Below are 15,211 nucleotides of genomic sequence, written 5' to 3' on the forward strand. Positions count from 1 at the left end.
GTGTGTGTGTGTATTGACTGGTGAGGGGAGAAGGTTTCCAGAGTGCAGAGTGCCAAGGTGCAAACCCTGAGATAAAAAGTCATAAATAGACCTGGGGCCTGACCCAGAGCCAGGCTCAGTGTCCTTGGACGGTTAGGACTTGTAACCAGTCCTGGGTGGGGGGAGGCTGGGGCTGAGCAGTTGCTGTGGAAATTTCCGTGGGCTCTCCACCGGGTCTTGAGAAGCTCTGAGACTCCACATGGCTTGATGGCATGAGGAGGGCATGTGTTACGAAAGAGGCACATGATGTGGTCCCATCTCACAAGGAGCTAGGTCCCTAGAGAAGAAACTCTGGGCTGTTTGCCAAGGAAGCCAATAAACAAGCCGGTTGGAAAATCTGAAAACAAAGTTGTAAAGAAGGTCAAGGCATAGAACCAATCAAGAAAAAGTCAATATCATTTTCCAGTTATTAGAACCCCATTTCACCTTCAAAGGAAATGTTGAAAATATAAACTTCACATTAAGGTAAACGTTGGCTTTATTCTTTAAGGACTCTTAAAGGGGTCACACTGTGTTTCTCCAAAAATAAGACCCAGCCGGACAATCAGCTCTAATGCGTCTTTTGGAGCAAAAATTAATACAAGACCCGGTCTTATTTTAATATAATATAAGACTGGGCCTTTATACTATACTATACTATACTATAATACCGGGTCTTACATTAAGTTTTGCTCCAAAAGACGCATTAGAGCTGATTGTCTGGCTAGGTCTTATTTTCGGGAAAATACGGCAATATGGTAATTTTTAAACTAAATTTATTGGGATAACATTGGTTAATAACATTTTATAAATTTAAGGTATACAACTTTGTAACATGACATCTGTATATTCTATTGTGTGCTCACTATCTGAAATCTAGTCTTATATTAATCCTTTAAAAGGAAAAACATGTACAATATATTATAGTTGCTAGAGTCTGAGATATTCTTAAGAATTTAGGTTAAAATTGCAACATCGTTTTTAATACAGAATTCAATGAAAAATTATCAAAAGATATATCGGTTCCATGTCTTGGTAATTGTTATCAAAAGCGTTAAAATGTGCAATTTCGTAAAATCAAATGTTGTAATTGAGGAATTGGAGATGTGTGTGTATTTCCCTCTCCCTAGAAAGAGTCAGGGTGTGTGTGTGTGTGTGTGTGTGTGTGTGTGTGTATGTACTGCACATACATATGCACATGTGTGAACCCACAATGCTCACCACAATGCCACATTCCCAATGCACTGGTTAGGATGCTTTGGGTTGCAAGTAAGAGAAACCATGAAGAGAATTTAGTGGTTCATATGGCTGAAAAGTTCACTGTTAGGGCAGGTTTCCAAAATGGTTTAATCAGGGCTCCAGCTCCATTTCTCTGATTCTCTCTGCCTGTCCTTTGTGGGTCAGATTCTTCTTTAGGCTGGTTTTCTTCATGGTTGCAAGAGGCCCATGAATAACAAGTCAGCTGAAATTAAATAACTCAGTTGGAATTTCTTGACAATTATAATTGCCTGGCAAGAAAGGGGCTATTGCTTCCCATAACCATTGAGCATGAGTCCTGTGCTTCATTCTGATTGGACCACGCCAGGACCAATCACTGTGGGCCTGCCCTGTGCTGACTGGCTGAGACTCAAAGAAACCTATCATTCTGGCAAGTGGGTTGGGATTGGCTTACACCATGGGAGACTTACACCACCCCTGGAGCAGGGTGAGGCCCAGGCTACTCATACTGATGGTGACACAAAGCTGAGGAGGAAAAGAGGTGTTGGAAGGATATTCCCACTGTCTGTCATTCCTTGGCAGCAATTTTGATTTTTTTTTTTAATTTAAGGGGTACTTTCTAGGTATAAGGCATTATGGGAGATATCGAGATACGCAGTTACGATTTATTAGCTCTAAAAAGAAAGTTGACAAATTACAATACACTATTAGGTGTAGTGTGAAAAAGAATGCTACAACAAAGTTCTGTTAAAGGAGCGAGACAGACTGCTTCTGGTGGAGGTGATGAGAGAGGCGTCGTGTAGCAAGAAAATTGGAATTAGGTCTTAAAGAATGAGTAGGACTTTAATGATTACAGGTGGGAAGGGAGGACATTGGAGGCAAGGGGTCGGTAAGAGCAAAGCCCCAGAGGCAGAAAGCCACGGGGGAGCTGGAGCACAAGTTCTCGAAGTCGCTGCTAAAGCAGGAAATGTTACCCAAGTGCAAAGGTATCTCAGGGTTCAGATGATTCTTGAATAAGTACCTAGATTTGTCCTACAAATTTAGGGTGCAAGGTATCCTATTTTTAAAATTTTTCTCCTATAGAGAAAATTGGCTTTTCCCCATTGGCCTGAGTTACAGGAAGTTCAGTATGTCATCTTCATGGGGCTCCTTCACTCACTTGTCCCCAAACCCTAAGGCTACACAGTCCAAAGTAGGGGGTGGGGTCATTCTGACTTTCACGTGTAAGCAGGGACTACTGGTTTCTACTCAGTCTGGCAGCCATACAAGTCCCCAGGTCTCTGTGGCTCAATTCTACTCCTGTCACTAAGCTTGATGAACATTGTTCCTCATGGGTGGTCCAGGGCCATGAGCTCTGCTCTTCAGGTAAATTCATAGCTCCGCCATCCACCTGGGCAGGAGCTGCCCCAGGGACTCTGGGTAAGAGGTAGTTTGGGGTATCCTCGGGGATGCAGAACTCCTGTCCTCTGTCCTTCCCTGGGGTCCACAGCACCAGGAGGCAGGGAGCTTTTCTCTCTTGGCCACCCCCACCCCCCAACAATACAGCCATCTGCCCTCCCTTCTATGACTGCCTCCCTGCATACTCTTTCCCCACTGCACACACAATCCTTGGGGTATTGGGGTGGGGGCAACTATGTGAAATGCTTTACCATGCCCAGGGTGACAGTTGGCACAGAGAAACATCAAACCCAAGGTTCAGTCACCAGTGGGACATTCTGCCCTTCTCAGACTTGTAGGTCTATGCCTCGTAATCTCTTCCAGAAATTGCTTATTTCACCCAAGGGAGCCAGGCCCTCCGGTACTCTTATTACTAAGTTCACAGTGACTTTCAACATCCTTGGTCATTGGCAAAATGGAATCTTGTGTGTGTCCTTGGTCTGTCCTCACTTGTAAGTTGAAATTCTTTTCCTTGCAGCCCCTACCTGCTTTGATGGCAGTCCTGCCTGCGGAGGGTTCTTTCTATTTTGGGCACCCAGTTCTCTCTTTTCTAAACTTCCATTCACAACCTTGCTCTCTCATCTCTGGTTCTGGGTATCTCAGAAGGAAACAATGTAAGATATTGATGTACAATTAGGCTCAGCTCATCTGGAAACTACTAAATTTAAGTGAGTTTAAAAAAATTTTTTTAAGTATGCAGTAACAGTCTAAGGGAGAAAAAGTAAAATACATATTCAGCAACTGGGATGGCTTCCCCCACACACACTCAAGAATTTAAGGACAAGAGAATGAATTCTATACTCTTACGATTCACAGGGTGCTACTTCCCAATTCGTGTCATACAATCAGTTATTTCTTTTTACCAAAAACAACTTAGAACAGTTGCTGGGGTGAGGTAGGAGGTGATTAGAAAGGGGCATGAAGGAACTTTCTGGAGGGAAAAAAAAACGTTCTTTTTTTAACTGGAGTGTTGGTTACATGACCTATTCGTTTGTACAAACTTGTGAACTATAGACTTAGGATCTGTGCATTTTACTGCACAGATTATATCTCAATTTCAAAATAGAAAAATTAAGCCAATGATTTGGCATACTTGGCTCTTGTCCATCTGCTACATTGTGTTGAAAAGAAATTAATCTGAGAAGGAAAAATAATAGCCTATTGAGAAGGCAGACACATGTTGCAAACATAGGCTAAGGAAAACGGAGAGAAAAGCAGCAGACTTTGTTAATGGGCGGAGAGGGGCTATTTCCTGTTGTGGGGAGCTGAGCCTCTTCTGTAATGTGCTTAATCACTTCTAATTGTGCAGTCAGCTAATTACAGTGATTAGTCTTGCCTTCGTTGAACAGGCCTGGGAATCCCTTGAAGTCACTCTCTTAGCAGGACTGGATTAGATTTTCCCGAGTCTGGTGGCCTCCTGAGATTGTGGCCTGCAATGGTCCATCCCTGTCACCATTGGGTGTTTGGGGCTGAACGATCAATCTTGGGGCCCATGAGTCATGTGCGTCAGGCATCTGAGCACACGTGTGTACTCTGCACCGGCACTGTTCTCTCCAACATTCTTCTCTCTCCACTATTCTTGCCAACTCAATCTTGTCTAGGTCCAAATGGATCACATTTTGAAAACAAACAGGATTATTCGCTGAGGCACGGGAGAAATAGCAAAAGAATTGAAACAGTCCTCATGACCATCAGTAGGAGACTGGTTAAACAAATTATGGTTTGTCCACATAACGTAATACTGAAAAAATAATGAGGGCGCTCTCATGGGCAAACGTGGAAAGAACTCTAAGCTATGTCGTTAAATGAAAACAAAGTAGAGTATGACCATTGTGTAAAATAGAAGTGTATATTTGTATTTGCTTATGTATGTATAAAGAAACTTGGAAAAGAGACAAACTTTAGAGTGGTTACATTTGTGTGGGAGGATGTGGGGGCATCGGGGTTGGGAAGTGGGGTGGGAGAGAGATGATGGAGCAAGGAGAGACTTTTCACTGCAAACCTTTTAAAAACAGTTGTTTTTTAAAATTATGTGAATGTATTATCTAATGAAAGATCGAAATCAATGAAATGTTCAAAAGTTTTTAAAAATAGGAAAAAGTTTTAGGGAAAGGGAGACCCCCCCAGTGATCACCTAATCCAGCATTTCCCACACAGTGGTTTCTGAAGGTGTCATAGGAAACTTGTGTACTTAAAGCAGGACAGACATGCCCTGTATTTATTTATTTACTTATTTATTTTTTGAAGGTTTATTTATAAATTGAAGAGTGCAATATTTATTTATAAACTGAAGGTTTGTGGCAACCCTGAGAGCAAGTTAGAAACCTTTTAGAAAAGATTCCCCGTTCTAGATGCCATTAAGAATATGCGTGCGTGACTCATGGGAAAAGGTCAACATATCAACATTAACAGGAGTTTGGAAGAAGTTGATTCCAACCCTCATGGGTGACTTTGAGAGGTTCAAGACTTCAGTGGAGGAAGTCACTGCAGATGTGGTGGAAATAGCAAGAGAACTAGAATTAGAAATGGAGCCTGAAGATGAGACTGAATTGCTGCAACTTCATGGCAAAACTACAATGGATGGGGAGTTACTTCTTAAGGATGTGCAAAGAATGTGGTCTCTTGAGGTGGCATCTGCTCCTGGTGAAGGTGCTATGAAGATTGTTGAAACGACAACAAAGGATTTAGAATACTACCTAAACTTTGTTGATAAAGCAGTGGCAGGGTTTGAGAGGACTAACTCCAATTTTGAAAGTTCTGTGGCTAAAATGCTAACAAACAGCATTGCATACTAAAGAAATAGTTCACGAAAGAATTAATAGAAGCTGCAAATGTCACTGTCTTATTTTCATAAATTGCCACAGCCACCCCAGCCTTCAGCAACCACCACCCTCATCAGTCAGCAGCCATCAACATCGAGGCAAGACCCTCTACCAGCAAAAAGGTTATGACGTGCTGAAGGCTGAGATGATTGTTAGCCTTTTTTATCAATATTTTTTTTAACTAAGGTAGGCACATTGCATTTTTCGACATCATGTTAGCGTGCACTTAATTGACTCCAGTATACTCTAAAACGTAACTTTTATATGCACTGGGAGATGAAAATCTTCACGACTCACTTTATTGTGGTCTGGAGGTGAACGTGCAATATACCTGGCGTATGCCTGTATAATGAATGTCCCCTTCTCCCATTTTAGGCATCAATATAGAGCTGCTTTTAATTTTTCTAAGTAATAATATTAAACAAGTTTTGGAGGAAGGTGCGGGGATGGGTGAAAGAGGTAAAGGGGAATATAGTCCATAATATTGTAATAACTTTACAAGGGGACAGATGGTTACTGGTGACTTAGTGGGGTGATCACAGGGTAAAGTAGATAAATGTCAAATCACTATGTTGTACACCTGAAATTGGTACACTATTGCATGTCAACTATACTTAAAAAGTTTCCTTAAAGTTAAATGTTCATTCCAAAAAGTACCAGAAGAAAGGAAAATCCTTTTGGCTTGAACAGTTTGATGAAAAACGAAATTGCTATTTATTCCACAAGCTCCACCCACAACCTCGGCCAGAGCTGCAGACCAGCCTGTCGGAATCACGCCAGGGGAGACTGTCAGACCGACCTGGGCTCAGAGCTGAACTCTCCGGTTAAACAGAGGAGAGATTTGAGGGAAATCTGCGGGGGGAGGGAAGCAGTTCCTCCCAGGGGAGTGCAGCGCGTTCCAGGGCTCCCTGGCGAGGCTGCCCTCGCGGTTCCCTCCACGTGCAGGCCTGTGCCCCTGCCCCGCTCTCCGCGACCAGACTCGCGGGCATGCACAAACCACTGGGTTCTCCAAGCCCCGCGGGGAGGTGCACGCTCCGTGGGCCACCTCCTCGGTGCCCCGACCTGGGGACACGGGCGGCACGTCCCGGTCCCCGCGAGCTTCCTGTGCGGGGGACGGCGCCCGCAAAGTCAACGCGGTTAGCCCGAGGAGGAAGGACAAGTAGGCGGGGCCAGGCCGCCCGAGATGGAAACACCAACGGATTGGCTCGCAGCCCTTTCCCCTTCTGGGAGCGCCAGGTGGGGAAGCCGGGAGGGGCCCTGGTGACATCCAAGAGGGCACAGGGCAGGCCTCGCCCCGCGCGCGCCCGCCGCGGTTCCGTCCGCGCCTTCCACCCGGGGCTTTGCCTGCCAGGACCGTTTGGAGGCTCAGCGAGCACCTGCAAGAAGGTGACAGCAAGAGACTGGCCACCGCGACCACAGCGGTCGCCTCACTGCGAGGAAGGGCCCGTTCTTGGCACACAGGCACGCCGGGCCACCCACCTCGCAGCCGCACCTTCGGCGCAATCTTTCTGTACTAGGGGAAAGGGCAGCAAGGGACGGCCCTGCGGCTGGGGCGGCCTCCCATTGGCTGCCCTCGTTCCGCCCTCTGTCCCGATTGGCCGTGGGCTGAGCACACGGGCCGAGCACGCTCCCAGCGGCGTTCCGTCAGCGGCGACGCAGCCAATGGGAGCGGCGGTGGGGCGGGGCCGCCAGCTCAGGGTCCCCGGCGCGGACCAGTTGGTAAACAGATCCGGAGCGCGTGTCGGGTGCCGGCGGTGCGGCGACTTCTCGGAGGCGGCGCGAAGGTGACTGCGGACCCCAGCTTCCTGCCCCGGGGTAAGGCTGCCGCCCGCCGCGTGCCCGGAGCGCCGTCTGCCTGCGGCCAGAGCTGGGCTCTGACCCGCCCGGGCCCTTCTTGCATCCTCCCGGGGAGACGGCGCGGCTTTTCCTTTGCGGTTGTCACGGCCGTGAGCGCCGGCACGCGGTGCGCGCGGCTCCGGCTGCGGGCCGGGGGCCTGCGGATGTCGCCGACCCCGGCCCCCAGCGCAGCTCGCGGGGCCTGCCGCGGAGAGGGCCCGGGAGCCGCGGCCGGGGCCCCGGGGCGCGCCGAGCAGATGCTTTGTCTCTCGGTCGCCGAGACGGCGTCCCTGCCTCGCTTTCTCGTGACAGCGTTTCCCTTCGCGCGCAGACCCCTTTGCACCGTCTCGGGGGCTTGCACTGCCCCGGGCTGCAGGCTGGAGGCAGTGCGTGGACTCCCCTGGCAGCTGTTGGGTTTCACGGGGGGGGGGGGGGGTGGGGGCGAACTTGAAAACCGAGGCCCTTCTGGGTCCTTTCCTCCGTTCGCTTTGCTGTGGCCCTTCCCCCTGCGTCCCAGACCACGCGGGGTCCTGGGAGTGGTTTGGGCCTACCTGCTTCAGCGTGTTCTCCCCTTAGCCCCCCTGCGCCCCTGCCAACGCAGGCCACGTCTCCCCCGGGCCTGTTGCCGGGGCGGGTCTGGGTGCACGGGCGTCCGTGTCGGTGCGGCCTCCTCCCAGCCTGGGAGCCCGTTGGAAAACTTGTCCACGCGCGCTGCCCACTTGGGCCATGGGTGTGCGTGGCAGGAGACCGAGGAGCTGGGCGTGCCAGGCCCCCCTCGGTGCCGAAGGGCGTGAGTGTGCACGATGCCAGCCCGCCGGTGGTCGTGCTGTGCCCGCGCCCATCTGGGGCCATCCTGGTCGGAAGGGCCTTCTGAGAAAAGACGGGGGGGGGGGGGGGGGGTGGGCTGCTGGCCCTGGGGAGCAGCACCTTGTAAGACTCCTGCCATGGCTTCGGGCGATTTGTTCTGCCTTGCAAATAATGCCGACAATGCAGGGCTGTTACATTTTTGGCAACTCAGAATAAAAAGTGAAGCAGGTGCTTTCCAGTGTGTTACCTAAGACAGTGTTTCTCCGTCTCCAGATGATCAACGTTTTGGACTGGATAATTGTGTGTGTGTGTGTGTGTGTGTGTGTGTGTGGCGGGGCCGCTGGCCTGCGCTTTGTAGGATGTGTAGCGGCACCCCTGGCCTGTGTCCATGAGATGCTGGTAGCCCCCTTTCCTCCCCATTAGTTGTGACAACCAAAAATAGCTCCTAGAGGAAAGATTTGCCCTTGGTTGAGAACCACCGAGGTAACACTCTAAAAGTCTTCCCAGGATGCCCGAGTAGTCGCGAGGTTTAGGAACAGAGTAGTGTTGTGTCACCTGCCCTAAATCAATGGCAGGAGCCCTGTAGACTGGGCTGGAAAAAAGCCCAACCTGAGGACCTGGGGGGGCACACGCAGAGAGATAGGAGGTGGAACCCCGTGGACATTTGCTGTGCCTGCTGCATGCACGAGTACTGTACAGGGAAGGGAAACACATCCTACGCACCTACCATAAATTTCCCTTTCTTGTTGGTCAATCGGTTCTGCGGGGATGTATCAGGATTTCCCATAACATCCTGGGTCAGCTAGGGGGTCTTTCGGGGCCCCTAAGTTGCCTGTAGAAAAGGATCTGGACAGGGAGCCCACTTCTCCTTCCTCAAAAAGTAGTTTTGAGAAGTCTATTATTGGGAAGCTCCAAACTTGGCAGGATAATTTTCCACCAAGAGCCATGGACCCTGAGTCATTATCTTTGTCGTTTGAAACAAGAGCTGTGTGCAGAATTAGACGGGAATATTTAGATAGAGAGTTGTCTTGATCTGACAGTGGCATCTAGAAATAGTTCCAGCATTCCTGCTAAACAGCAGCCAGGAACTTGGGAGAGCCAGTGGAAAGGAGAGCTGGTGGGAGTGGGGGAGCGCGAGGTCCTGCTCCTTCTGGAGTTGCACCTATGGGAGGGGTGGGTCTGCTGGCCGGAGGCAGGACCGGGACCCCGAGTGAGATTCATCAGGGTGGGATCTGAGACGGAGCTTCTGCCCGCTCTTTGCAAATTCAAGTGGCACGGTATCTATTGGTCTGTCCACAAGCATGTTGTTTGTTGTTGGGGTTATAGGCTCCTGAGCGCTTGACCCCTTAGCTTTGAGGTCAGTGCCCCACAGAATATTGAAAGTTGGAAATGACTCTGAAAAACTCTTTTTGTTCTTCATACCTGGGTGTGATTTATTTTTAGTGTGTGCACGGAGAGAAGGACGTAAGAAATAGCTGAGTGTTTTCACTCAAATTTCCATTTTAGGGTATTGTAGAATCTGTTGTAGGTGAATAGTGCGAGAGTCTCGACTTGCTTTTCTCTTTTTTTTCTTTTCTTTTTTTTTTAATATCCCCCCATTCCCATCTGGGTGGGGGGAGGGAGCAATATCTGGTCCAAACCTGGAAAATCCCTGTGTCCTGAGGGTTGCTGTCCCTCCCCCACCTGCCCCTGAAGAAAAGTCCACTCTGGAATTGTGGGTGGATCTGGTTGTTTACTCCTCGTTGAACAAATATCGACTGATGATCCGCCTTGAACATGGCATTGGGACTAGAAAAGTGAACAAGACCTTGGTCCCTGACCTCAGGGAAGTGTAGTAAGGGTTGTGTTTGCAAAGGGCCGGGGTAACGCGCTTCCTCTGCTGGGCGGCTAGGAGCTGGAGCCTGAAGGGTGAACCAGGTTTCCTTGGGCAAGAAGATCTCTGGAGCCCAGGCTGGAGCGGGCAAAGGCCTCGCCGGCCAGGTGGGCGTTGCCATGGGAAGGGCACTTGGGCGGGTACATGTGCAGAGGGTCAAAGGCAGGTCGGGGTGGCCTGGGAGGGAGCCCAGGGAGGCGCTTTGTGAGAAGTGGGGGTGGCCTGAGTCCCAGGTGGTGCGTGGGGCACAGGTTCAAGAGAATATACATCTACGCAGGTTAAATTTCTAGACTAAGTGACTGGCTGGCCACTAGGCCGAGATTTTTAGTTTGGGGGAGGAGCTGCTCGGGGTGAAGGTGGTGTCACTACTGAAAGAAGGGTGCGGGAGGAGGAGGAGGAGCCGGTCTGGGGGACATGGTGATGTCAGTTTCACACCAGCAGGGGATGAGGTGCCTGTGGGATTTCTTCCATCCTTTTTTATTAAGATGTAATGTCCATACAGTGACGGCACTTTGTAGTGTGTGGTTGTACAGTCTGACCCAGGCATATAGCCACGGAACCGTCAGTGCAGTCAAGTACAGGACAGTTCCCTCACCCCATGTCCCCCCCCCCTGCCCTTTCCTCAGCACCTGTGGGACGTGGGGTGTGTGGTGTGTGCTGATAACTGGGTTTGTTCCAGAATTTGTTCCGTACTTGAGATGGTCCGCCTGGCCTGAGCACGGGGATGCAGACTTGGGGGAGCTGTGCCCCCATAGGCTGAAGCAGCCCAGGGGACCACGTAGACAAGCAGGGGGGAGGGCGGTCGGGACCGGGCCTGCAGCACATGGAGAAAGAGGACTCGGCCGGTGGAGGACGTGGGGCTGGGGGTGGCAGTGAATCATGGAACCACGGGTTTTCAGGGGAGAACATGGAGCCAGCAGGAAACGAGGGGGTGGGCTCAGGTGAAATGAGCCATCAGGTGCTGTAGGGAGTGTCACGGAGGGGAGGGCACGGGGGGGGGGGGGGGGCCAGAGCGGGTGCTGGGGGAGAAGGAAAGACTTGGGAGACATTAGCCAGGAGGAAGCTGAAGGAGAAGCCGAGTCAACGGGAGGTTTCCTCTCTTTGGTGAGGGAACGCTGAGAGTGGGTTTGTGGGCTTAGGAGTGGGGGGCCAATGTGGAAGGAGAGAGTGTGGACAAAAGAAAAAAGCAGGTCAACAACAAGGTCTAGAGGAGAAGGGAGGAGAGGCTGGGAAAAGTCGGAGATGTGCCCCAGGGTTTGAGGGTGCTCTCATCTGACCGCCTCTGTTTGCAGAGGAGACAAAGAAGTCAGCTGTGGAGTGAGTAGTGAGTGAAGGTCCTCCCTAGATGTGAGGGCCTGGGTGAGCTGGGGGTGGTGCTGGAGAGAAAGCCGGGCTGCTGTCCTGCCTGAGCTTTCTTCCCGGTCCTGCTCCTGCCCCTGCCGGCCTCCTAGGAGCTGGTTGTTCCTGGTATGTGAGCGTGAGTGTGAGGGTGAGTGTGAGTGTGAGTGTGGAAGGAGGCAGGGAGGGGTGTCCTGGTTGGATGAGCAGGGGCCGGCCCCTTGCTCACTTACTACCTGTGTCCCATCCCACTGGATTTTCCCAGAGGGGTGTTTCTACCTCTCCGCCTCTGAGAAGCAGGGCTGCGCCTCCCCGCTTGCTGTTTTCATAGACCGTCTAAAAGGGTCAGTACTGGAATTCTTCTAAGCATCATTCTTTCTAGACCCCGTTAAATCCCAGCTTTCAGAAGAGCCTTGTGTTGTGCTCTCTGTTGACCTTCTATATGAACTCAAGGGATAAACGCTGTGTCCTCATCTCTGGAAACTGGTGATCATTTCACGCATGAGGCAATGAGGAAACGCTGCCCCAAGAGGAGAAGTGTGTGCCCGAGGTTCCACGTGGCGGGCGCCTGGGGTGGGCCTGGCACCGGGCCCGCTGGCCGTCCTCATCACACTCCTGTGTTGTCCCCGAGCTGGAGGGCTCGGTGGCAAGGTCCCCGCCATCTGCCGGGCTGGATGAGCGGTCTGGGGACTGTTCACACACACAGCACTTTTAAGTTCAAGTCCAGAGCTTGTGGTGAAGCCCTGTGTTTGTTCTCTGCCTGGCACCTTTTCTCTTTGGCACGGATCCTGGCTCAGAGGAGGGTGAAGGTAAGAATAGATTGCCCTGTGACCCGCAGGTGGTTACTGTTTGACAGGTGCTGGAGCAAACATCTCCCATCTTTCTGAGATTAAAAAAAGAAAGAAAAAGGTGTGTGGCTCTTGCTCTCTCTGTGTTTAGGGCCAACACGTGGTACAGCAGAGGGCCAGATGGGTCAGACCCGCCGTGCTTCCTCTTCTAGCCAGATCGGGACACACCGTTAGTGGGCCAGGCCCGCTGCCTCCCCCCTGCTTCCCTCTCAGTCCTCTTATAAGCAAGGAGTGGGGTGAAAGAGAGGAAGCGGCGGGGGGGCTGCCTCCTGCATGGGCACCCCCACTCCTGGTGCCTGAGCGTGCACCCCAGCAGGCAGCCTTGTCACTGACCAGGCCTTACGGATACGAAAGCTGCTCTTCCTCCACAGAATGGGGGTGCTGCTGCTCTCACTGCAGCTGGCTGTGCATGGTGGGGGGGTCTCAGGGTGCCTGTGGACAGGAAGAACATTCCCCTGATGCCTAGCACCTCCAGTGGTCTCTTTGGCTCTGGGTTCTGGATAAGCCAGGGAGCACCCTGAATGCACACGGGTGTTAAGCTCCTGTTGTGGACACAGCACCGTGCCAGACCCCGTGGGGAATATAGAACTGGGTGACGGAGGTCCTCTCTCTCCAGAACCCCCGTGTCTGAGGAGCTTTCCAGAAGGGGAAGTTTGGCCAGGTGGCCTTTGAGAGCCCAGCCAGCTCCAGGATTTTTATGACTCTTAATTTTCTGCAGCCAGATGGACACACTTGTCAGGGGGTGGACCTCGCTGTGTCTCCAGGAGAGTGACTATTGATTTTTAAAAATGTTACTGATCTGGGAGCAGGTTTCTTATCTCTCCGCTCCCTGGGCAGTAAGAGGAAAGGGCTTGAGCCTGGCGCCAGACAGGCCCGGATAGGCCAGCACCTAACAGCTTTGTGACGTAGAGGAGATTTCTTCACCTGGCTGAACTTGAGCTCATCAGCAAATGGGGACAATCCTACATCACGGGGTTGTTGGAGGATTAGCAGTGCTATAAAGTGACAGGCACACAGAGGGGAATGATACACTGTAGCTGTTCTTGTTATTAATACTATTTCATTGAACTGCTAAATCTGAAGTGAGTGTGTTTTGAAAGATCAAGAATGTAGAAACTGGTGAGATGCGTCTTGAGGGTGGGGGCTCTCACTGGACACCGTGCTCCGGCCGGTGCCCAGTGTCCGGCACGTAATAAATGCTCGTAATGGTTTGAATGTTGAGCCGAGCTTGGGAACGAGGCCTGTAGGCCAATGGGGCATATTGACGCTGAAAGCCGGCAAGACTGTCATCGAGAACGAGAGAGAATGTGTTTCGAGCTGCCCGTGGATGTTCCAGCCCTGGCACAGTGCCTGGCATTCAACACTGTTTGTGGGGTGACCACACTAAGTTATTGTAGAGAAGTGATCTGGAAATTACTCTAGCCCACAGCCCTTCTTCCCACCCAATGATCTGCCTTTTTAAAAATAGCCCCTGTAGTAATTTCCTATTGCTGTTGTAATGCTGTAACGCCTTACACGCCTAGTGGCTCAAAATACCACGGGTTGATTCTTTCACAGTTCTGTAGCTCAGAAGCCTGAAATGGATCTCCCGGGGCTAAACTCAAGGTGTCGGCAGGGCCGGCTCTTGCTGGAGGCTCCTCGCCTTTCCCAGCTCCTGCAGGGCCCCCCGCCCCCCGTCCCTTGGTCCTGGCTCCCTCCTCACAGGTGTATCCCTCCGACCTCTGCTGCTCTCACGTCTCCTTCTGACCCGCATCCCCCTGCCTCTGTCTTCAGGACCCTGTGATTACACTGGACCCACAGGGGTGAAGGGGTGATGTCCTCACCTCAAGATCTGTAACTTCATCCGTCTGCATTGTCCCTTTAACAGATTCACGGGTGCTGGGAATTAGGATGTGAGCTTCTCTGGGTGGCTATTATTCAGCCACCACAGCCAGCCACTGTATTTTGGCCACATTTAAACACAGATCTTTACATTTCTGATTTTACTTTAAAAGAAACTTCTCAACTACAGCCCTAGGGTTCCTTATCCAGGGCCCTTATTCCCGTTCCTGTGTGACAGTGCAGGTCACACTTGTCATTTGTGTGGTCAGGATAAGTGTGTGTGTGTGTGTGCGTGTGTGCGTGCGCGCGCGCTGGGGGAGAATCAGGTGACTGAGACGGGAGCCTCCCCACAAGGGCTTTGTAGTTTGGTGGAAGCGAATCGATGTGTATGAGCCAAAGATAAGTTATAAACCTGCGGGATGTGACCATTGCTGGAAGACTTCCGTCAGCTGATGGGAAGACTTAAATTAGGGCCTGATTAGAAATGATGTCCGTGAATGTATACGGCATATTCGCACCTTCAGAGTACTCCACCTCTCATGTAGGTTGGACACAGTCAGAATTTACTCCGTACTTTGCAGGTGAGGAAGCAGGTTATAGGATGGTTCAGGACCAGGCCTGGAGCGGGCGGGGGACCGGTCAGGGCAGAGCGGATGCCCAGGCCCCAGGCCGGCCTCGCTCAGACAGTGCTGTCCTGTCCGCGTGGCTGAAGTGGGTTAGGGGAAGCGGTGATGGCGGCGGGCCTGCCAGCCGGGGGTCTGAGCAGTACTCACGCGGGACAGGAGGCCCAGGTTCCCAGTGCGACACCTTCAGCCTCAGGCCCAGGAGTTTGGACGTTGCTCTGTAGGCAGCCAGGAGCCATTGCGTGCGGAGTCAGCATGAGGAAAATGGATTTGGGGAGGATTAATCTGGTGGCAGAGTGTGCCGTGGTTTTGAGACAGGGCGTTCGTGGGGGTCAGAGGGGTTTCCCCACCCCTTTCCCTCCCTGAAAGTACCTGTCAAAAGCTTTCCGTGCTGTTTTGTCCTCGAGCGGCATTGACTGTGGGAAGGAACACCAGTGGGTATTTATGTCCCGCTTGTTTCTGGGCGCTGCAGGCACGCCGCCAGCAGGCTGCACCAACTCTCCTGAATGGTGCCTCACTCCACAGCACAAATAACCCCCCTTGGTCCCCAAGAGAGGGCAAGACTGCATT

At 51.4% G+C, this 15,211-nt stretch overlaps 1 protein-coding gene across 14 annotated transcripts in view; it reads left to right on the plus strand.

The window, feature by feature from the left end:
* Positions 1-168: 168 nt before the first annotated feature.
* The window catches only part of COQ8A (coenzyme Q8A), a 46,930-nt gene continuing 31,887 nt past the window's right edge, over positions 169-15,211 (plus strand). The window contains exons 1-2 of one of the 14 annotated variants that reach the window (XM_081039110.1): positions 9,152-9,425; positions 10,030-10,118. The gene's annotated coding sequence lies outside the window, so the exon portion shown is untranslated. Of the gene's footprint in view, positions 505-6,744; positions 7,311-9,151; positions 9,426-10,029; positions 10,119-10,196; positions 10,289-10,867; positions 11,479-12,017; positions 12,159-15,211 lie in introns of those variants that run through there. The other 13 variants (XM_081039122.1, XM_081039111.1, XM_081039107.1 and 10 more) reach the window with 13 other exon arrangements.

The sequence above is a fragment of the Rhinolophus hipposideros genome (assembly GCF_964194185.1).
Source record: "Rhinolophus hipposideros genome assembly, chromosome: 26".
NCBI classification, from domain to species: domain Eukaryota; kingdom Metazoa; phylum Chordata; class Mammalia; order Chiroptera; family Rhinolophidae; genus Rhinolophus; species Rhinolophus hipposideros.